Raw genomic sequence first — 18,614 nt, 5'->3', positions numbered from 1 at the left:
TTCTCATGGACAGAACATAGGCAAATTTGAAAAATCTACAATTGTTGTGGAATATTCTAGCACACCTCTATGAAACCGGGAAGTCAGGCCCTTAAAAAATTAGAAGGACTTATAATATTCAAACAAGAAAATTAGCAAGCTTGATCTAAAATATATTTAAAATTTTATGTTCTATTTTTTCAGATACATATTCCTTTTTTAAATCTTTATTTTTTTATTTTTTATTTTTTTATAAACATATAATATATTTTTATCCCCAGGGGTACAGGTATGTGAATCGCCAGGTTTACACACTTCACAGCACTCACCATAGCACATACCCTCCCCAATGTCCATAACCCCATCCCCCTTTCCTGACCCCCCTCCCTCAGATGCATATTCTTTTTAAGTGCCCCCAAACACTTAAAAAAAGCTAAACTAGGAATAAATTCAACACAAAAGTACTTAACATTTTTATTGAGAAAAAATATGAGGAGGTATTGAAGAAGGTTTTAAAAAACATTTTTAAGTGGGAAGATAAAAAATTGTCATGTATGGGATCACTAAATGTGAAAAATTCTACTTTATTAACCTATAAATTTAGTGCAATTTCTATCTAAATCCCAAGAGGAATTTTGCTGGACAAACTAATACTAAAATGTACTTGAAAGAACATAAAACCAGTTACAATTAAGGCAATTTGAAGCAGAGTGTGTTAGTCAGGTTTCTCCAGAAAAATAGAGTACATAGGGTATATTCATAGGAAGATATTTATTACAAGGAATTGGCTCATGCAATTATAGAGACTGAAAGACCCCACAATCTGCCATCTGAAAGCTGAAAACCAAGGGAAGTTGGTGTAACACCAGTTCTAGTTTAAAGGCCTGAAAACCCTCTGGAAGAAGAGTCAATGAGAAAATCCATATTTCAAGTCAGCAAGCAGGCAGGAAGCAAAAGAGGCAAATTCCTTCTTTCCTCTTTTTTTCTATTCAGGCCCTCAACAGATAGGATGATGCCCACTCATTTGAGGTAATTTACTAATAAGTCCATCGATTCAAATGTTTATCTCATCTGGAAACTTTCTCAAAGACACCCCAAAATAATGTTTAATCTGGGCACACCTTGGCCCAGTCAGGTTGACACATAAAATTAACCATCACAGGGAGCAATGTAGTGAAGGTTTTTCCCTATCAAACACTAAGGCTCATCATAAAATACAGCAATTAAAACTATAAGTGAAAAATGTATTATTTCAAGGACTAAATTGAATAGTGGTATAGAATAGAGAGTCCTGAAATGAACCATTGCAATATGAAAATATGACAAAGGACAGAAGTGACATTATGAAGCAATGGGAGGGACTGGGGCACTTGCTAAATGGTACTAGAAAAAAAGCTTATTTTTGTGGACAAAAAAATAACATCCAGATTCTACCCTACACACCCAAAGATATGCCCAGGATGGTTAAAAACATAAATGTGATTTTAAAGATCTCAGATGCCCTTCAACAGACGAATGGATAAAGAAGACATGTTCCATATATACAATGGAATATTACTCAGCCATCAGAAAGGATGAATACCCAACTTTTGCATCAACATGGACGGGACTAAAGGAGATTATGCTCAATGAAATAAGTCAAGCAGAGAAAGTCAATTATCATATGATTTCATTTACTTGTAGAGCATAAGGAATAACATGGAGGATATTAGGAGAAGGAAGGGAAAAGTGAAGGGGGAAAATCGGAAGAGAGGTGAACCTTAAGAGACTATGGACTCTGGGAAACAAACTGAGGGTTTTAGAAGGGAGGGGGTGGTGGGGAGATGGGTGAGCCTGGTGATGTGTTAAGAGAGCATAGATTGCATGGAGCAGTGGATGTTATATGCAAACAGTGAATCATGGAACACCACATCAAAAACTAATGATGTACTGTGTGGTGACTAACATAACACAATAAAAAAACATAAATGTGAAAGGCAGAATATTAAAGCTAGAAAAAAGTAGGCTATTTTTATGACCCTATGACAAGGAAAAATTGCTTAGACTAGACACAGTAAGCACATGCCATAAAGAATAATATTCATAAATTTGTCTGCATTAACGCTAAAGATATAGGTATGGTTATAAATAAAGTTATAAGTCACATGTCAGAAAGATTTAGTGAATTGTATAAAAATATGTAAAATAAAAATAAAAAAGTAAAACCAGAACAGAAACTCAGGAGGAAAAAGAAAAAGACAAAGTATATAAACAGGCAGTCCATGAACAAAGAAAGCTGAATGGCCAACCAGTATGAACAAAAACACTCAGCCTCATTGGTAATTAGGGAAATGCAAACAAAACCACAATGAAATATAATTCCCATCAGATTAGTAAAAAGTACAAGATTTCATAATGTCAGGTATTATCAAAATAGTGGAGCAATGGGGCTACTGGTGTGTTTTTAAATTGTTCCAATCCCTTTATAGTGCTAAATTGTTGCAGATGCCTCTTTTCTATAGCCAAGTAATTTGATATCTAGGTTTACACCCTAGAGAAAGTCTCCCATGTGTTCTCAAGTACAGAGATCTTGTCATTGTAGCATTTAATTTTGTTGTTGTTGTTGTTATTCAGTGGATTAAATGAATTAATTGGAGCAATATGTATTGACCCAGAAAATCTCAGAAGTTAAGTAGAATAAAGCAAATTGCAAAATGTGGCATTATATATACATACATGTATAAAAAGAGGGAGAGAAAGGGAGCAGAATAGTTATACAGAATTTGAAAGTTATTAAATATTGCTGTATTGCTTATAGATATATACATATGAGTAAAATTCTGAAATGCAGACCAGTGATTCAAGGCAGATTCATTGTGATGGTTTCTTCTGGGACAAGAAGGAAGGAAGGAGACAGGATTGGGAAGGATCACATAAAGTTATTGAATAGTGTTTGTGAAATTTTTGGTTGTTTTGATTTATTTTGCTCTGAATTTCTTTGCTCTAATATTTGAAGTAAACATGGCAAAATGTGAAGATTATTAAAATTAGTTGCTACATGAGTATTAATTTTATTGTTTTAGAGTTTTCCATATGTTTAACATATTTTACAATAAAAATATATTGTAAACTTATTTAATGTTCACCTAAAATAAAATGGGGAGCAAGGCAAACTTTAAAGCTAGGTTCCAAAACTAGATCCAAGAGACTGGCTGACTTAAGAGTTTCAGTGAAAGGGTTTCATGGCACTTAGTTACCTGTAAATCTCTGGGATCAAAAACAAAATAAATGCAGTCAATTCAGTTGATAAATAAGAAATTGTTTGTTCAAGATTGGATGGGCTAATGACAGGGAGAGACCTCTTTCTTCTCAGAAGTATTCAAACATAGCTGATGACCACAGTCAGTCTGGTGGTGGATGGGGGTTGTATTTTGTGTGCAAGACCAAAGATGAGTTATAAGATCTCTTCCAACAATGACTGATAAAAGTTATATATATTTTTTCCATTAAACAGGCACTCCTTACAGGGTTTTAAAGTCATCTTCTACATGAATAATCTTTATCTTGTGACCACTTAAAAAATTCTATATTCTTATTTTTAGTGGATCAGGCTTTGTAGCAGCCAAAAATTATTCATTCCATTCTGAGCATATTATTGGTGAAGAAAAAAAGGTAAAGTAAAATCATTACTGATTCAATAACCTTTAATAAGCACTTACTGAATGGCATACTGTGTATTACAATTCTACTACCCTCTAGACTTTGTCTAAGTCCTCTCAATCAATTCGAAATACTTTTTTAGTAAGACATTTGATTTTTATCCATTTATACTATTTTCCAATTACTAAAATCAAGTTTAATGGTATTAAAAAAACAGTAGTGTCAATACTGTAGCATTATTTTAGAGATAGAAGCACAACACCTAAAATTACTTATAGCTTAACCAGCAATTTATTTTCCTATTTGTGTTAGAACTGGAGAAGCTGACCTTGGCCTCTGCCTCTAGAGATTACTTGAAAGAAAGAAAGGCATGGTCTGCTAAGGTCACCCTAAAAACCTATTAAAAATTTATTAAAGACTTGAGTTAGTAGTAGGCAGATGGAAAATATAAGTATCCAAAGAGAAAATAGAATAGTGTGGTGCATCCAGCAGGAAACATAGGTGTGTAGCCATGAAAAAATCATTGGAAGTAACTCAAAGAGGTAATAAATCTCTCTTAAGAAATATTGTCATGTTTTCTGAGCCTGCAACTATACACTGCATTAAACTTTTTATCTGATGAATTGAAAGTTCCTTGCACTTTCATATCTAATAACAAATTAAGAGTGTTTTCTTCAGTGATTGAGTAGTGAGATAGACTTTTTTCTTAAAAAAAAAAAAAAAAAAAAAAAAGTCTGTGTTTTTGTTTTTTGTTTTTCCAGGTGGAGAATGAGAGCACAGTTTCTGTAGGAAACAGTTTCAGAGTGTATGTCTAAAGGAGCAGCTAGAGCCTTCGGGAATGTCCTGTCCTTCATGCTACCTAGAACATACAGAGTTTGTGTGTCAATTTTTGGCGCTTATCTTTGTTGTGATGACTTAATTATTCAAAGAGCTGTTACAGGAAGGACTTCCTCTTTGGTGACTTGAAAATTTATTTTATAAAAACGCGATCTCTTAAGAGAATTCCACCAATTCATAAACTCACTTTGTGTGTTCAATTTCTGGGTGACTACAAGGTATTTCTAAATTATTTGTATCACGTAAACTTGGTAGCTTTGAAAGTAATGGGGCAAAAACTTCCAAATACTTTGACAAAATTGTCAGTGCTTCAGAAGAAAAAAAAAAAAGACCCAAAGAGAAATTTCCCTGTGGAAAATGTATTGCTCAGATAGTTGTAATATTGTAGATTATATAAGGACAGTGCTTATCATGTTTTCCTTATGTATCAACTAGAGAGAGACCACATGTTCTGTGGTGTTCTGTTATGAACCAAACTTATACTGCATATGGACAGCTTTAATTTTTACATGGGCATAAACAATTTGTTATCCTTTCAGTTTCCTAGTTTGAAAATAACCCAGATATTTTCCTTCAATATTATAATTAGGTAATGAAAGTTGTATTAGCTTTATGTGTTATACATCGTTTGGGGAATACAGTAATGATCTTTAACTGAGATTTTGACATTGAAATGTAACAACTATATTTATGTTGTATACAGAATTTATTCCAGACAAGCAAATTTTTCTATAACAGGTACTTTCTATTCTATCAATTTAGACAGAGAATTCATCAAAGTTCTATTTTATATCATGTTTTGGCATGTGGTTTTCAAGAAACATTTTTTCTAGTTGATCTTAATGTAATTAAAGGAGATACGGAGCACCTAGGTGGCTCAGTAGGTTAAGCCTCTGCCTTTGCCCAAGGTCATGTTCTCAGGGTCCTGGGATCGAGGCCCACATTGGGCTTTCTGCTCAGCAGGGAGCCTGCTTCTCCCTCTCTCTGCCTGCCTCTCTGCCTACTTGTGACCTCTCTCTCTGTCAAATAAATAAATAAAATCTTTGGGAAGAAAAAGGCGATAGCTTTTCCAGTAATCTTACTATATTTAATACATCCTTTATGACTTTCTTTTTGGAGAGCAAAATTGTCACTTCTTTTTTACCTTCACATTTAGGAGGGAAACAAAAATACATACTTTGTTTCAATTCTTCAACAGCCCATGGAAGTAAAATAAATGATGGAGGTGTCTACAATTGAATTTCTAGCCATAGAATGAAATTCTGTAGAAATTTATTGTCTTCTTCAGAGGAAAGACAGATTCCATTCTAGTATATTAAAAATTTTGTTTTTTTAAAAAATTGGGAAGGGAGGAAGGAGCAGGAGGGAATTGCATGAATGATAGGGAGGAGATTTGAATCAACTTTGTCACCATGGACCGACAGTATGATTCTCTGCCTTAGAAAACTTTAGGGATGAGTGGGAACAGGCTTGATGGCTTCTGTATCTTAATAGAAGTCAGCATGGAACAGATTGGTGATTTTGGGGGGTCATATTTGGTCTTGTTTTCTTTTTGGGATTATATTTTTTTAGTGTATACTAACAGACTTCACTATTCCCTCTGGTGAATATGGAAACAAGATAAGTTCTATAAAAACTTTCTTTTCACAAGTTTCTTCTCTTCTTTGTTTTAAACAGAAAGACACACACACTCAGACACGCACAGCTGCATACACATACATACACCTCAGTGCTATGGGAGTATGTCCTGCTTCATGCCTCTCAACTTCAACTCCAGAGCTTCAAAGGCAATGACTTCTGGCTTCTTCTGGTTTCTTTTGGCAGTTACTTGCCCTTTGCTAATAAATGTTTATTTAGCTATTTCTGGTTTGCTACGTTTCCTACTATGTTAACGCTGTAACTTAATTAACTATCCTGTCATCTCTTTTCCCTCTTCTTCCTGGTACAGTTATAAAATATTTCAGTTTCCTTATTTGTTATTTTTACATCTTCAAGTGGTATACCTAAATATATATATATTTTTCTTTTTTAAGATTTTATTTATTTGACAGAGAGAGAGAGAGAGAGATCACAAGTAGGAATAGAGGCAGTCAGAGAAAGAGGGGGAAGCAGGCTCTCCACTGAGCAGAGAGCCTGATGTGGGGCTTGATCCTAGGACCTTGAGATCATGACCTGAGCCGAAGGCAAAGGCTTAACCCACTGAGCCATCCAGGTGCCCCTACCTAAATATTTCTTGTTTCATCAACTGCAGAAATATTTCTTCCTTGTATGTGTTCATTTTTATAAGCATAGTTGACTTATTATCTAAGGTCAAAAGCAAAGATTAGCAAGTTTCTCTATTAATGCCTATATAAGATGTCAGACTTCCCAATACACTAATTTTCAAATGGTGCTTTGTGAATCACTAGGAATGTCTTTGGGGTTTCACAAATAATCAGTTTTTTTCTCCTACTATTCACCAGATCATCCATCTTTGAGTCTTTTGTGTTAAGCATTTGGATGTTTATTTAAAATTGGGATTGGTTTCTAGGAGCCTTGACCAAGTCAAAGAACTCTCTGGGAATCAGTTTCAACATCATCAATTTCAGTACCAAATCTCAACAAGATGATGAGATTTGTATTAGTCAGCTTGGACTGCCCTGACAAAGTACTATAGTGACTTTGTTGACTGGTTGTCGTCACCAAAAAAAAATTATTTTCTCACACTTCTGGAGGGTAGAAATCCAGAATCAAGGTATTATCAGGGTTTAGTTCTTCTGCGGTCTCTCTCTGGGGCTTTTCACTATGTCCTCACATGGTCTTTCCTCTGTAGGTATCTGTGTCTTAATATTCTCTTTTTATAAGGACACTGGTCAGATTAGATTAGGTCCTCCCCAAATGACCTCATTTTATCTTAATTATCTCTATAAATGCACTATATCCAAATACAGTAGTCACATTCCAAGGTTTTCAACATATGATTTCAAGTATATGAATTTTGGAGGAGCACTATTAAGCCCGTAACAGGGTTGGTGATCTTAAATTCCATTCCACTCTAAAATTAAATGAATACTGCTAACCAAGAAGCAGAAATTTGTTAACATTTGTTTAATACTTATTACTTAATTTGCAGATAAGAGCAGATAATGCAGAGAGCAATCATGGTTTTTTTGTTTTTTGTTTTATTGTTGTGTCTTATATGATAGATATGTCTGTGTCTAAATATTTCCCCCCCAGCTTGGATGCCCCTGTCAATCAAAAATTTTCATTCTGGTTAGCAGAAAACACTGTATTTATAATGCTGCGTGGGAAAAACCCAAACATGAATTAGGGCCAGTTGAAAATCCAGCCCAGATTTGTCCAATATGAAATGACGTCTTGGAATGAACATCAAGGAGGGTCAATAGAATCACAATTTAATACTGCAAATATAAACAAGTGATTAAAGACTAATTTCCAATATTTGACTCACCAGACCTAGGATATGGCTCCAAATTTTACTCTGTTCTAGCTGCAGAAAGGCAAATTTTACTCTGTTCTTGTAGAAAGGCAACTTTAACACTCTCTTCTCAAAATTTCAGGACTAGTTATCTTTGAGTACATCCTGAACATATAAAACTAGTTGCCTACTTAATACATTTGTGGGCTTGGATATCTTGCTATAACATGCCCAGAGAGAAGAAGAGGTTGGATATATATAGGCTGTCTTTTCCCATTGTTTTATTTTCAATTTCTTGTGTATTTAGAAAAGAAAATCTTGGTTTCTATTCAGTCTAATTATTTTAAGTGGGGTATTTAGTTCCTTAACATTTAATATGATTATTAATACAAGTTAGGTATGCTTAAGCCTGCTATCTTCCTACTTATTTTCTGTTTGTCCCAGTGATTCCTGATGTTTCTTTTTAAATTTTTTTAAGTATAGTTTGTATGTATATATATGTATATATATACATATATATATATGTTTTTAAATTTTTTGCATATAATTAATGTGTCTGTATATATATATAATATATATTTTATATAAATATAATGGATATTACATAGCCATAAAAAGATAAGGTCATGCCATTTGAGACAACATAGATGGACCTAGATAGTACACTGTTAAGTTAAATAAGTCAGACAGAGAAAAACAAATATCATATGATTCCACTCATAAACAGAATCTTTAAAAAAAATTAAAAAGCAAAAGTAGAATCACACTCATAACTATAGTAATTCTTGGTTGTTTTTTGTTGTTCTTCTTTTCTTTAGAGTTAATCATATAACCTTGAATATTTAATTTTATCTTTTGGCCTTTAGCTATACCATTTTGTATTTTTTTTTAAAGAAGTTGCCCTAGGGATAATGATATCACATTTAATTTACACAGTTTGACTTGAATTAATATCATACTACTTTACATGTAATATAGCAACCTTAAACTGTATAATTCCATTCATCTTCTTTTACCCTATATGTTCTTGTTAGATGTTTCACTTTTAGATTTGTATGCTATATAGAGTAATATTCACAGATCTTAGGGGTTGGAGCTCAATATATGTATCTTTTGGGGAGCCACCATTTAGCCCATTATACCACTTCTGTTTAAAACCTTCCAACTGGGGCACCTGGGTGGCTCAGTCAGTTGTGTGTGCCTTTGGCTAAGGTCATGATCCCAGGGTCCTGGGATCTAGCTCCCTGTTTACTGGGGAGCCTGCTTCTCCCTCTCCTGCTCCCCTTACTTGTGGTCTTGCATGCTCTCTCTCTCTCTGTCAAATAAATAGATAACATCTTTAAAAAATATTAAAATGCCTCCCAATTGCCTCATCTATCATTCAGAGTAGAAGACAAAATCCTTAACCATATACTTCAAGTTCTTAACACTATGCCCTCTCCCTGTCTTTTTTCTTTGACCTCAAATTTAATTAATTTTTTTCTTACTCCACTCCAGGTGCAATAGCATCCTTTGATTTTAGAAAACAGCAGCCATACTCCCCTCATGTCAATTAACTTAATGGAACACTTCTGCTCCAAATTCCAGTTCACTTTCTCAGTTTAGAGCTTTGATCAAGTTTTCTTCTTATTGAGGCTTTTCCAGACTCTGTTTAAAATTGCAGCTCCTAAAAACACTTCTCCTTGTTTCCCACAGTCACTGTCTTTTCCATTTTTTCAAAAATTTTTTCACAGCACACCACATATCACTCATATATGTTTTATTTATTATTTCACTTATTATCAGTCTCCGACCATTAAAATATAAGTTCTTTGAGAGAAGAAATTTTTGTTTGTCTCCTGTTTAATACATAGCACACAGTACACAATAAATATTTGTTGAGTGACTAAATCAACATCTTATGGCTTCTATTTTTGCTCTTGAGAAATCTGTCCATTTGGTTGTTTTTCTTTTATAGCTAAAAATATTTTTCTATTACTAGTTTAAAGATATTCTTAAAGAGTTTCTGAAGATTCACTGCAAAATTTCTACATATGCATTTATTTTTATATATTCCACTTATTATAGGTTATACTTCCTTACCTCTGGGTTCATTTATTTTTTTAGCTCTAGAAAATTTAACTAATATGGCTTCAAATGTAGCTTCTCTTCTGTTCTATCTCTTCTTCTCTCTGGAACTCTGACTTTATTTTCTCTATTGGTTTTCCATGTAACAGCCATTACTATGTGATCTACTCCATACTTCCTACTTTGTATCTTTTTCTCCCACTTTTTTTTCCCTCAGAGACTAGAAAGCCCCTAAAACATAATAGTTGCTTAAGGAATGCTGTTGAATGTTTATAGAATGGGTGTTTTCCTTCTTCCCTCCATGACTCTTACCCTCTCTTTTAAATTTTTCTGTCTTTCTATAAATTTGGAAAAAATCCTTCAGTGCTGTCTCTGAATTCATGATTTCCTTTTTGGTTTTGCCGATTCTGATATTTAATCTATCAATATTTTTATTTTAAGCATTAAAAATTTTTCTTTTTAAAATGGTTATATTGAAGTCTACTTTATTCAATAAACTGCACATATTTAATGCATGCAATTTGTTGAATTTGGACATATGCATAAACCCATGGGAACATTACCACAATCAAGGTAATAAACATATCCATCTTCCCCCAAAGTTTTCTTGTTTGGGGCTGTGTGGGGGCAGAAATACTTAACATGCAATCTATCCTCTTAAATTTTTAACTGTACAATACAATACTGTTGACTGTATGCACAATACTGTAAGCAGCTCTCTAGAACATATTCATCTTGTTTAGCTAATGCTGTTACCTTATAAAAATGGAGTCATGCAGTATTTGTTCTTCTGTGACTGACTTATTTTCCTTAAGATAACATCTTCCAGGTTTATCCACATTGTTATAAATGGAAGAGTTTCATTTATTTTTAAGTTTATATAGTATTCTATTGTGTGTATATACCACTTTTCTTTATTCTTTTATCTATGTGTGGACATCTATTTTCATTTTTAATTTTTCCTTAATTTTTTTAATTTCTAAAAATTCTATTAAGTTATTTTTTCAGATTTGCTTAATCACTTTTAATAGTATCTTAGAGCTTCCTTATTCTCAAAATTAAATTATTTTTTAGAATATCTAATCCATAAACATTTTATAATCTCTAAATGACACAATATTTTAAGTTCTTCGATATCTGAAACTGTTTATATATGTGTGTATATGTATATATATATGTATAGATATAGATATATGGATATGTGTATATAGGTATATTTTTATATTTAGACATATATATATGTATATATATATTTAGAGAGGATTTGCATTTGTTTAACCTCACAGCAGGGAATGGGTAAATCTTTAGCCCTCTTTTAGGGTCCCTGGGTTAATGCAATAATCTTACAGAGATCTCTTCCTTTTTGCTTCTATACCAAGGCTGAGTGTCTTATTGCAATGCTGCTATTGACTTTTGTCTTCAGAACAATTATGGCTTTCATATTTGCTTACCACTTTCTGCTCTGGGTTTAGTTCTTTTTGTTTTTGTGTCTTTAATATATCTCTTATTTCCTCCAAGCCTAATAATGCAATAAGCTTTATGGACAAATATCTCTATCTATTTACATGTCTGTGTATCTTTTTTCCCTCCCATAGGCTTTCAGACATCTAGAAAAATGTCTTGGTGTGTTTTCTCTTGTTTTCATTGGATTTCTTATAGAACTGATAAAGATTTCAAATAAGGAATATCAATGCTTGGATAAATAAAATGTTGTAAAAATAGTAAATATGGAAGCACCACTCTTCAAGTCATCAGTTAATTGCATCATTAACGATAAATACTCGTGTGTTTCATTATTTCAGGTCTACCACTATAGGAACATTATAGTTCCACTTGTATTACCCACAGAATACTCTTGATGGATAAATTAAAATTTATTTTTCTGTCAAACTCCTTTTTAGTGAGATGTTTTTAATTTGTTTCCTTTGGCAGGAAAAATGAAATTATCAGTATGTCCCCTTAAAAACCACCCTGGATCTAGTATCTGTTATTGCTACTTATTGACAGGGAAACATGATCCTGTAACTTTATGCTATTAGCTAAGGCAAAGTATTTCCTCTCCTTATTTCTATTTTTCTATTTTCTGAAAATGCATTCTAATTTGGCGACACTCAACAGCCTGATGCAGTTTTTAGCCCTGGGAAAATCTGAGGGATACATTTGTGTTATGTAATAGTAAAAGGTACTAAGACTTTTAGAAGACATCAGTGGATTTTATGGAGACTGAAAATGCAGGCACTGGTAGTTGCTGTTGATGTAGCAGTCAAGGCTTTATAACAATTTCACATGAGACAGTTGGCATAGTTTTGGGAAAATCAAGCTGATATATTTCCTGTCTAAAATTGATCTCTCTTCCATTGTCTAAGTTGTTTATGAACATTTAATTTTGTTATCATTAAACAGTAGTTCAGAATTAAGATATAGCAGATGTATCCTTAACACTATTTTGAGCTATATCCATAAAAACCTTTTAACCTGAGAGTTCTTGCTGTTAGAATTTCCTTTTTCTCTATGTTGCACATTCAGACCAAGATAATTAGACGTGAGGAGTTGCAAGATGGGAGAGGGTGGAAGAGCAAAAAGGAAGAGACTCCAAAGTATCATAGTGAGACAAGAAGAGATTGTATCCTAAAACACCCGGTTAAATAGTGAAAAACTATCCAGGCTTCTGAACCCTTGACATATTAAAAAACATCTGGTTAAAATGGTGAAGTGTATGACAGAATATTTCTCCATGTTTTAGACAAATGGGCTAAAAGTTTAAGTGAACATCTTAATTTGTATTTTAAACTGTTGAAATGTGCTGTCATCAAAACCTTTCCAGTAGCACATTTAAAAATGTATATTTATATTTTAATTATGGACATTTTGCTTTTTTATGACTTTTCATTCCCTAATATGATATCTAATTTCATCCTGAAGTATATAATTTAAAATGTCAGATTTTGCTTATGTTTAAAGCATCTATTGGTGTTATCCAGAAGGAGGACCTTTTAAATTTTATTTCTTATTTGTACATGTGGAGAGAAATTCAGAAGATTTATCAAGAGGCTTGGAAAAGTAATTCAAATTTATGATCTTTGAAGGAGTGAGTAATTAAATGTATCTATTCCCTTCCCATAGTCCAAAATTTGATAGCGCTTTGGGGTTGTAGAAATTGTAAAATTATTAGGAAAAGAACTGGGGCCTTTAGTCCACTGGAAAGAAGCCCTTGTTCTCTACCGCAAAATTTCTGTGGCAGATTTTATGTGCCAGACCCAAGCTTCTTGATTCATGTTTATCTAATATTTGCATAAAAGTAACTAAAATCCTGAGTTTCTGGTACTAATCACTAATTCCAGTCCATATCAGAATGCTTGAAAACTTGGCCAAACCTGTTCTTTTATTCATTATTTTCCCACTTTCTTCTTCTTCATTTATCTTTTTCTTTTTTTTTTTCCAATACAGCCAGTGATTTGGAGGTTGTAGTAAAAGCAGAGAAATAGCAGGCAACTGAAAGAAGAAACTTTGAGATTCTTTTTTAAAACTTAAGAAAGTCTGAAATTGAACTCCATGACTCAAAGACCATTTATTGGGATTGTCCCCGAATGAGAGAATGTTACAAAAATACAGTGAAGCTGAGAGCAAGAAGGAAAGTAGAATTTTCAGAATTTAGAAGATTTGCCTGATATCTGTAAATTTTATCTAGAAAATATATTAGTTCTCCCTCATGGGACCAGAATCCTTCCATGGTTCTTAACTTCCAGGGTATCGCACCTTTTAAAAGTGGCATTTCTCTGTCACTGTAAGTACTTAGCAATTAAAAGGTCATTGTCTTTGGAATCAGAGCTGAGTAAAGTTAGTTTTCATCTTTATGAATGATTTTAGTGGGTGATTAGTCTTCATTTTTATACCTTTCTAGGTCATCTTCAAAATCAGGAGGTGAATCCCAACATATAAGATTTTTGTGGACATTAAATGAGAGTAAATATTTATAGCATATAATACAGATTAATAAATTTTATCATTCTTAATAAATCCTGGTAGGAAATGAGGTTTATTAGCACAAAAGTAGAATGACCAAAGTCACAGAATGCAATGCCTTCTAGAAAGCCTTATTTAGATGGGGAACATTTTGTTTTGCTTTAGCTATGACAAGGCAATTATATAATTCATCACATTAGTGATAGCTAATTGAAGTATGCCTGAGTCGGTCTGCTTAGGTCTTAGACAACACTGTTGTCTGTGTGTATACAGTGACTGATGGATGTCTAACTGAAAAAGTGAAAAACTTCATTGGAGGAACTGGGTGTTTGCAAAGCTTAGACATTGGGATAATAAAGTAGTAGAGTCTTTAGCTAACTTTTTCATCTTTATCTGGAGGTTTGTGTGACCACAGCCGTGGACATCAGACTACCATGTCTATGACTAATCTATATAAAGGATACACAAAACTTCGGTGATTTAATTGAAGTTGTCTTAGTATGTTTCTAAATCTTTGAGTTACCCCATTTTCTAATGGCAGAACATTTCAATCTGTGTCTATAGAAAGAAGTAACATCTGTATGTTTGCTTTTTTTTTTTTTTTGGTGATACATTTTTTTGGTGACATTTGATAGACCTATAAACCCTGCATATTCTTCCTAGTATCAGAAACATTGTGAATCGCCTTCTCATGTGCTTTCAAAAAACTCACACTAAAGTATATAGTCACTTGACTCATTGGTTGACAGGGTTACTCTTTTTCTAAAAATCTCCCGGACTTGCTGCAAGTTCAAAATGACTGAAATTAACTTTATCAATTGAAAATTCCCTCTAGGAGATTTAATTTTACCCAGACAAAATGTCACATCCCATGCCAACAATCAGTTAGTGGTAGAAAGGACCTACTATGTTATTAAATCCATCCAAGTGACAAGAAAGAAATGTACCTGACAGTACATTATTTTGGTATATAATTTATTTCATAGCAACACTTGAAAGAACTTCCAGTGCTTCTGCAAATTGTCATGTGTCAGGGTGACTTGTTTTTTATTTTTTTAAACATTTCTTTAAAGGGAAGAGCATGAATGTATAAATTAGTCAATCTGAGTTGACACACGCAGAGTGAAAGGGAAGGAGCTCTGGGGCTAAGACAACAGGGACGGGGGAGAAAGCATGGTTGTAGATCCTACAGCCTGTGTACACTTCCACAGGCTGCCACTTAATAGCTGAGTTAACATAGATGACAGTGCTGAGCATGTAACAGGCACTCAGTTAAAGTCACTCCTGATGTTTATATATCTACTCTTTCAGTGAATTTGACCAAAATCTACTTTTTGGAATGGGATGCCTTCCATGTATAAGCACATACACATTTGGTTTAAGGTATAGCAGGGCAGTCTCATGGAAATGTTTAAAAAATCGTGCTTCTAAATAACTTAAAGAAGTATTAAAACATTGTTTCTGTGAACTTTAATACTACTTCCAAAATGTGGATGTACACTGACTCCTGATTCTCTGGTGGTTACTTAGAGTCATTTTTTTTTTCTTTTTAATATCTTCCACAGCACCTCTGGCACAGCACTGAACATCTTAAAATTTTGTTTTTACAGAACATTTCTGTCACAGTACTGAAAACACATAGTATTTAAAGTTGTTGGCTAAAAGAATTTTATTTTTAAGTAAGAAAAGACCTTAACATAGGACTTTAAAAATGTCTGCAAGGCACATGACCCATTAGTTGACCTGGGCACTCTCTTGTCAACCTATTTTCTCTTTACATTTCAAATAAACTCAACCTTCTCTGATGCCAGGAAGAATTTCAGGTGGCTCTGTAGTTCCCACTTTATTTTTGCCCCCCAGCAGCTGAGTTTAGAACCTAAGGCACCTACTTATTCCTAACCAGGGCATCTGCAAAATTCTTAGTGCTTCGGTTTCAGAGAAATTATCTCACAGTCTGGAGAAGGTGTCCCAGATTTAGGATCAGGTGTCTCTGCGGCAAACTCACTACTATGAATCTCTCCCTTCAACCTCCCACCTTCCATGAAAGACAGTCTTCCTTAGCTGCCTTCATGTGCCTTGCTCACTAGCCATCTGTCATTTTTTGGGATCTTCTAATTTCCTGGCACTATACTGTCCTTGAAGATGCAATAGATGAATGAAATACAGTAATCCCCTATTACCCTCAGTTTTGCTTTCTGTGGATTCTGTTATCCATGGCCAACTATGGTTAAGAAGTGGATGACCCTCCTTCTGTAATTTGTTAGAAGGTCAGTTATAGCCTAATGATACTCTTTTATCATCTCACATCACAAGAAGGGTGAGTACAGTACATTTAGATTCTTGGATAGAGACCACGTTTACATAACCTTTATTATAATACAGTGTTATACACATTCTATTTTATTAGTATTCATTGTTGTTAATCTCTTATTGTGCCAAATTTATGAATTAAACTTTTCCACAAGCATATATGTATAGGAAAAAAAGCATAGTATATACAGGGTTTGTTGCTATCCATGGTTTTAAGCATCCACTGGGGTTCTCGGAGCATATCCTCCACAGATAAGGGGGATCTGTTGTATGCTGACTATCTTGAAATCACTAGTAATCAATCTCTTTGAATCATTCCTTCCTCTAAGCTTCTGCTTTGGCTCTATAACCTCTTTCTGAGAGACATCTTTTTTTCCTGTTAGATTTCTAGCTTCCAGTATCTCTTTCTGTCCACAATTTTGAGATATCATTGATCTCAAGGCTGTATATAACATATATACACTAACTACTCCCAAATGTGTATCACTGGCCTTTTATTTTTTCCTGAGCTTTAGATGCCTATATGCAGTTTCTTACTCCCTGCTTCTTAGCCCCAAGTTCTTTGTAAGATATTTGTTTTGCAAATATTTCTTCCAGTCGGTGATCTTCTGAAGAACAGAAGTTTTAATCTTGATGAGGCACAAACTATATCAATATTTTTATAGATCAGGCTTTTAATTTGTCTTAGAACAATATTTTTAATTTTCAAATGACAAAATGAATTAAGCATGGATTTCTTTATGATATACTTGAACATAGAAATAACAAACAAATCAAGAATTAAACTTATAGCCCAGTTAGTTTTTATTTGTCTTTGACCTCTAAACACAATCTCATTGAACTTAATATATTGCATACCTCACTTTGAACTGCCTGTCAGTTTTACACATGGATAATCCCCAAGCCAAGTTTTCTCAACCTTGGTATTATTGACATTTGGGGACAGATAATTCTTTGTGTTGGAGGTGTCTTGTGGACTTTAGGATGTTTAGCAACATCCCTGTCCTCCATCCACTAGATTACAGAGGAAGCTTATAGCTGACAGTTTAAAATGTCTTTATACATTGCCACATGTATGCCTGGGGGAGGTGGGTAAGGAGTACTCTCATTAGGGAACTTTAGCACTGATGGTCCTGCTTCTGGTTCAGCATATCCCAGGCTGCCTGATAGAATACTTAAAGCCAGATGATACATCCAGAAAACTAATGTCATTGCTTTCTTCCTCGTTTGGTCCCTACTGATATTAAAAGAGATAGATGACCCTATTTGAGCCTCATACCTATGTAAATAGGTCCCTAACCTACTCATGACATTATTTTCCAACCAGGTTCCTTTCCCAATCTCTATTTTAATGGGAGCTGGTACAGGAAAACCATTTGAGTCCTTTTCTTAGGGTGGATGCAAAGAATGTTTACTGTCCCATTACTCCTAATTCTGGAGGTGGTGATTTCCTGCTTCATGAGATTTACACAATTCTTTTGCTTTCAATCAGCACATACATTTGATAGTAATTCAATATGTCTTTTTCTGGCCTTTTATTTAGGTAGAATATGCTGGTCATTAGTTAAACTAGCCTCCTATTGACAGCATTTGTATAGTTTTACCTCAAAGTATAAGTAAGTTTTCCTAAATTATAAAGAAATAATACAGAAAATTTTGAGGGCAAGCAGAGGTAGAAAAATACTTGTAAAATATCATCATGTTGGTTATCACATAGTGATATTCTTTTCAGTTTAGGATATTCATGGCAATAACTTTTTCAAAATATCCACTTCCTATTTCAAACCATTTATAAATTTTAGAATTTAATTTAGGATTTTAAAGAATGTTCCTTTCTCCATTGCTGGGGTTCCCTTGGAGGAGATTGGGAATGTCTTCTTATATGACAAAGATATTTCTGCGCTTCTACCAGTTTCAGAGAACAGCTGAACTTTCTGTATTGCCAATTTCATTTTTCCCCATTGGGAATGGAGATTTATAAATCACACAGGATGGAGTTTGAAAACAAGACAAATGCCAGTGGTGGTATTTCTTTGAATAGGATTCTGCATAAAATTGATGGTTAAGATTGAGCATCTCCTTCAGCTGAAATGGCACATTAAAAGATTGTCAGCAGTTAAAGGAGCTCAAAAGGAAGACGATATGAGATGTTGGGCAAAAATCATCTTGTTTTTAAAATTAATGCCAAGTATTTGCTGTCAATATTACCAGTACTACTATGTGCAATAGTCACTCAAATAGTGGTAGTTAGGCCCTTCTGAAATAATAAATTTGGTGACAAACCACTTATTTTCAGGGCAGGGAATCAAGTGAATGGTACTTTGAAGGCTTTAGGTCACTAAGAGGCACCACATTATTTTGCTGGGTGGACAATTGTACATCACCAAATTACAAGGCAAAT

The sequence above is a fragment of the Mustela nivalis genome (genome assembly GCF_964662115.1).
Source record: "Mustela nivalis genome assembly, chromosome: 8".
Classification (NCBI taxonomy): domain Eukaryota; kingdom Metazoa; phylum Chordata; class Mammalia; order Carnivora; family Mustelidae; genus Mustela; species Mustela nivalis.
This window is presented reverse-complemented; position numbering follows the sequence as displayed.